The following is a 6,793-nucleotide window of genomic DNA, read 5'->3' as shown; positions in this document are numbered from 1 at the left end:
ATAATCAAAGGAAGAATTTAAAAATCCATTGAGATGTGGAATGAAAGATTGATCCACTCTTCTGGTGGTCAGATCTGTTCTCTTTAACTATCCACAAGGAACTATCGACGCAGGGATGGTTACGTAGAGAAATAAAATAGTCAATCATTGGTTAAAATTATCGTAGACGACCTGTTTATGATATCGATTTAAAATAGATGGAAATGAATTGTTTTTTTTCGTCACCATAGAGAGAGAGAGAGAGAGAGAGAGAGAGAGAGAGAGAGAGAGAGAGAGAGAGAGAGAGAGAGAGAGAGAGAGAGAGAGAGAGAGAGAGAGAGAGAGAGAGAGAGAGAGGGTAGGTGTGTGTATCGCCTGGATGTAGTACACGGTGACAGTAAGAGAACTACACCAGCAGGCGTATTCATAACATCCTGGACACACACACACACACACACACACACACACACACACACACACACACACACACACACACACACACACACACACACACACACACACACACACACACACACACACAGCTTCTCTTTGTACCTCAACCAGTGAAAGTGTCCCCCTGCCGCCTCCCATCTCACTGACGTAGGAGTCAATCTTCATACTCTAAATAGCGGAATAGTCCGTTAAATAGAGGTTTCACATCTAACAGAACCCTAAATAACGGACTTTATCTCCGTATAGTCCGTTAAATAGAGGTTTCACATCTAACAGAACCTCTAAATAACGGACTTTTATCTCTATATAGTCCGCTAAATAGAGGTTTCACATCTAACAGAACCTCTAAATAACGGACTTTCCTCTCCGTATAGTCCGCTAAACAGAGGGCTTCCAAGTACGTAACGACAACAATGAAATAATAAGGACAACACGTACATAACACCCAGCTCACGAACGGTAAATAAAGTACAAAAGAAAAGGACTGAGGTTAAAAAAAAATAAAAAATAAAAAAAAATAAAAATAATAATAATAATAAATACAAAAAAATAATGATAAATAAATAAATAAATAAAATAAAATAAAAACACTGGTAATTTTGTTAATGTATGCATAAGGTAATAACGAGCCTGGGGCGGGGCCTGGGGGTGGGGCCTGGGGGTGGTAGAGTTTCCTGGGTGAACTCATCTAAACATTAATATTCACACCACCTTCCTCCCTCCTTCAGTACACTAAGGTGACCCATACAGAATATCTTTCATACGCGTCGGTTACAACACACAAACAAATGGTCGCCCTTTGTGTAACGAGGATGGCCGGCCCAAAGGTCACCCAGGCGTGAATTTGTTTAAGAGGTAGAAGCTGTCGCCAACACAACAACCACACCCTGAGTTAACGAGCTGTATGAACCAGTGTCAAGGAATAGTCCCAGAAGACCGGACAACTCACCAACTGCACTGGTCTAACCATTACCGCAGAACACGATCCACAAATCGATTAACATCCAGGTCCCCAATTACTGCTGGGTAGACAGAGGCAAATGCCGTAAAGAAACTTGCCCATAGTTTCATCCTGCCCGGGGATCGAACCCGGGTCCTCTCACTTGCGAGGCGAGCATGCTGACCATTACACCACAAGATATTATGTCTTTACTCATTATGCAGTTACTCCCACTCCTCCCACTCACTCATTATAATCAGGCACAGCATAGAGTCATTCTTTCACTCTTAATACACCAAACCTTCCCTTACCTAACGTATATATACAATGTTAATATCAACAATAACTCCTGTTAACTGCAGGTGGTGGTGCGTTAACATCATGTGTGTTCTGTTGGTGGTGAGAAGGACGCCACGGGGAACACCATTAATATTTACATGCAATAAAACAGATCACCAAGTTGAACATAATCCAATTGTGGTGGTGATGGGTGTACCAGAGCCGGGGGAGGGCAGGGAGGAGGGGAGAGGGGGAGAAGGGAAGGGGGGGAGGAAAGAGGGGGCGGGGAAAGGACCTGACGAACGAATTTTGGAAGTTAATGCTATTGATGCAGTGACCAAATTGGATTTTAAAACAGATGAACCAATTTACGAGTATATTACCAGAATGAAAATGAAATGCAAAGTGAAAAATTAACAATGAAAAAATAAAATAAAAAAAAAACACCGAGACTTTATTCCCTAGGTGTGGGTTAGTGTTTTGTGGGCGTGGGTTGGTGTTTTCTAATCGTGGGCGTGATAACTCGAGTGTGACTGGGTTGGCGTCTTGTAGGTGGGTATGGGTTGGCGTCTTGTAGGTGGGTATGGGTTGGCGTCTTGTAAGTGGGTATGGGTTGGCGTCTTGTAGTGGGTATGGGTTGGCGTGTTGTGAGGCTGCGTCAAGACACCAACACCTACACGCTCTAATAAGCAGAAGTCACCCCAGGTAGGTCATGACATCACGCCAGGTAAGGACTGAGTGAGTGGCTTTACAACACAATGACAACAGCTTGAGCTTGAGCGAGTTAAAGGAAGACAATAAAGCTTTAAACCCGATACCATCACGGCTCAAACTCTCCTTCAACCTAACCTAACCTAACCTAACCTAACCTAACCTAACCTAACCTAACCTAACCTAACCTAACCTAACCTAACCTTAGCTAGTTCTTCATTTTTTATCCTCTCAGTTGGGCTTTGATGGCAAATTAGTCAAGCCATCTTTAGAACTGAAGGAAAATAGACTTGGCAATGGCGTTTACGATGATACACACCTGTCTACCTAGCAATCAATAACACCTGTTTAACTTACGATGATACACACCTGTCTACCTTGCAATCAACAACACCTGTTTAACTTACAATAATGCACACCTGTCTACCTTGCAATCAACAACACCTGTTTAACTTACAATAATGCACACCTGTCTACCTTGCAATCAACAACACCTGTTTAACTTACGATGATACACACCTGTCTACCTAGCAATCAATAACACCTGTTTAACTTACGATGATACACACCTGTCTACCTTGCAATCAACAACACCTGTTTAACTTACAATAATGCACACCTGTCTACCTTGCAATCAACAACACCTGTTTAACTTACAATAATGCACACCTGTCTACCTTGCAATTAACAACACTGCTGGTGGTCTAAATATAACCCAATGGTGTAAAAAGAGATAACATTTAAATCTTTACCCTGTCCTAGTATTGAACCAAGGGTCATAAGCTACGGATCGAGGGTAATACAGTATAATCATGTTGAAACTCTTGTTATTATCTAAAATTTATTGACCTTTTGTTTCATCTAATTTTTAAGTTTATTTATTTATTCATTTATTTATTTATATGAAATTATATATTTTACGTATAGCTGTATAGAATATGTATTTTTATGTATACAATTTATGTAAGGAAAAAGAATGTGTGTGTGTGTGTGTGTGTGTGTGTGTGTGTGTGTGTGTGTGTGTGTGTGTTCCCACTATCACTAAACTTTCAACTCAGAATAATAATAATAAAAACAATAAACAAAACACATCGACTAACCAAAACAAACACTAATGACTCAGGTAAATATATGGACAGGTGTATCAGGAGGTCATTAGTAATATATTCTACCTGGTGAGACGCCCAGGTGAGAGGAGCCAAGTCATCTCTGTCCACTGAAAGTAACATTATTATTTACTCCTGATGAAAGAAGAGTGATGAAAGAAGAGTGATGAGAAGAGTGATGAAGATAGTGATGGAAAGAAAGTGATGAAGAGAATGATGAAAGAAGTGGTGATGAAAGAAGAGTGATGAAGATAGTGATGAGGAAAGAAAGAAGAGTGATGAAGTTAGTGATGAAAGAAGTGGTGATGGAGAGAAGATTGAAGATAGTGATGATGAAAGAAGAGTGATGAAGATAATGACGAAAGAAGTGGTGATGAAAGAAGAGTGATGAAGATAGTGATGAAAGAAGTGGTGATGGAAGAAGAGTGATGAAGATAGTGATGAAAGAAGTGGTGATGAAAACATATAAACACACACACACACACACACACACACACACACACACACACACACACACACACACACACACACACACACACACACCTAGTTGACATGATGAGTCTAGTCAGTCTTCATCACCCAGTCACCACACAAAGAGGAAAGTTATTTTCTTAAGACAACTTGAGCGACAGGTAGTTCTTGATCCGCCGAGCCAACACGGTGTAAAAATACGACCCAGTCTTCATCTTATTAAATGTTCTCACTACACCGTCCCATGGCTCCGTGTGTCTAAAAAATATACACGTGGCCATTGTCAAAAAAATAACCCTGGATAAAGTTAAAAAACAAAAAAAAAAGAATTCTGGCCACTGTTAAAAACCACCCAAAACCCTCCTGACCACCAAAAAAATAAAACCATGGCCACTGTTAAAACCCCCCCAAAACCCTTCCTGACCCACCGCAAAAAAAATCATGGTCACTATCTCAACCAAAATAAACCAAACCCATAAACGTCCAGAACAGACTTTTAAACGCATGTAAATTATACTGACTCGAGGAAGACAGGTCCCCCCCCCTCTCCCTCTCTCCCTCCCTCTCTCTCCCTCCATAATTCAGAGATTGATGTTCCTACTGCTTGTTTGATATCGTGACGTTTATTGGCTATTGCACTGAGATGGCAGGGCGCGTCGACCAGTCAGGCAGGGAGCTTGGAGTCGTGCGTGTGTGCTTGTGAAGGTATCTGTCTGTCTGTCTGTCTGTCTGTGCGTTTGAGCTTACGACAGAGAGAGAGAGAATTTGAGCTGCTGTGTGGATGGTGTGTGGTCTTATGCTTCCTGTTACGGTGAGCTTACAACACGACTGGATTTGGTTGTTGGGTAAAGACACTACGGTAGTGTTGTCGTGGAATAACATATCTAAGCACGCACGCACGCAAACACACGCACAAGTTTACGATCGCAGCTACGTTCATATACAAACTTTTATACGATTTTTATTATTATTTATATTCTTACGTTCTATAAACATTCTGAACGATAAACTAGTGTATTTCTTTTCGCAGTTTTATTACCATGTTTTATTGCCCCGAATATTGATGTCAGAGAATAAAAGCGATAATCTCATGAATATACCATCACAAACACGACTATCTAGACCTAAACACACACACACATAACATTATTACACATCTACGAGTGTGTGTGCGCGTGTGTGTGTGTGTGTGCGTGTGTGTGTGTGTGTGTGTGTGTGTGTGTGTAATATATTCAACAAGAACTCTATAAAACATTTTCAGCCAAACGCTATTCATAAAAAAATTGTATAACTTTCAAACTACTGAATATTTACCATCATCAAAATGTATAACACGATCCTATACATTGAACATGAAGGCTGATCAGATTCCCTACCAACCAGATTCCTCGTCCGTCGACACTATGTTGCCTGAATCTTGATAAGGAATCTAAAGGGAGCAACAGCAGGTAGTAAAACTCGGCCCACCCACCCCACCTACACCCCACCCCACACGGTAGCCAGGACACGGAATGTTCCCCAATCAGGTCGTAATGTTTACAGCTTAAGACAAATATTCGGTAGATAAATACAATCATCCTTAAAACACAGATGCTGAATGTTTATGGTGACATGATACTCCAGGCAAGACAACTAGTGAGTGATCAAACGTCTTATTGGATAGAGATTTTAACAATGTTCTTAGACGTCTGGTTGAGAGGAGGTGATTGGGGGTCAGGACACCATAAAATTACTTAACCTAACCTAACCTAACCTAACCAAACCTAACCTAACCTAATCTAACCTAACCCAACTTAACCTAACCCTATGCCTCTTTTAATTACCAGGGAGGGAGGGGGGGAGGAGAGGGGGGGGGGGTTGAATGATGCTGGTACTACAAACAAGAAAGATGTACTTGTACTTTAGGCATCACATGGGAGTACTAAGCATTCAATGTACTCACAGTAGATAAGACTTGAACGCCAACATACCTGCAAGAAGAAGAAGAAGAATCACAGTGAATGAGATGTTGTAGTTGATGGTACTGTAGACAGATATTTAGGGCTGTATGACTGGTGTATTGACGGGGGAAGGAGGAGGGGAAAGGAAGGAAGAGGAGGAAGAGAGGGAAGAATGGTAGGAGGGAGAGAGGTAGAGAGGTCGGGAGGGAGGTATAAGGGACGACCGCTTGACCGTCTCTCTTAAACCTGTTGTTGTAACTCTTTATTACTACTGAACAAGTGACCCGCAAAAACTCGACTTGTGCGTCACCCTGTAACCTCTAGCCTTCCCTAACATTACATAAGACTTAGTTAACCCCCCAAAAAAAGTCTTCTACACCTGTAAAGACTCATTCCGTATACATTAATTACTTCCACCTGAGTACACCTTAAGACTCAGGTAAGACTAGACAAACACAGGTAAGACTTATAAGACTAAGACTCAGTGAACTAAAACTAAGACTCAAGGAACACAAGAAACAAAACTAAGACTCATCATAATCCAGTGGGGTCTTAAGACTCACTCACTACTCGTCGTCTAAGACCCCCCCAACACAGTTATGGTCCTGAAATCTCTCAATAAGTTCGTGTGACAAGACTCTTAAATATCTCCTTAATTGGTGATGACGACACGAATCTTAATTTAAATAAAACTAAAACGAAGGAATAAAGATAACTAATAAAATAAACAATAACAACTCTACTGTTTATCTATTCTCACCTGCCCCCCCTCCCCCTACCACACACCTGTCCACGTTAACTCGAAAAATTGATTTAAGTTTCCTTGAGAATCTCTACTATAACTTGTTAAATCCTCTCCTTCCTCCTCCTGCTGTTCTTCCTACTTCTGCTTCCTCTCTTCCTCCTCCTGGTCA

The 6,793-nt window shown here is 41.1% G+C and overlaps 1 non-coding gene across 1 annotated transcript; it reads right to left on the bottom strand.

Annotated features, from left to right (window-relative positions):
- Positions 1-1,499: 1,499 nt before the first annotated feature.
- Positions 1,500-1,573, bottom strand: Trnaa-cgc. Its single transcript has one exon. It is a non-coding gene; the product is annotated as a tRNA-Ala (tRNA).
- Between the last annotated feature and the right edge of the window lie 5,220 nt (positions 1,574-6,793).

The sequence above is a fragment of the Homarus americanus genome, unplaced genomic scaffold, assembly GCF_018991925.1.
Source record: "Homarus americanus isolate GMGI-L3 unplaced genomic scaffold, GMGI_Hamer_2.0 scaffold45698, whole genome shotgun sequence".
Taxonomy (NCBI): Eukaryota; Metazoa; Arthropoda; class Malacostraca; order Decapoda; family Nephropidae; genus Homarus; species Homarus americanus.
Note: the sequence above shows the minus strand (reverse complement) of the source record. Positions and strands in the feature narration are given on the sequence as shown.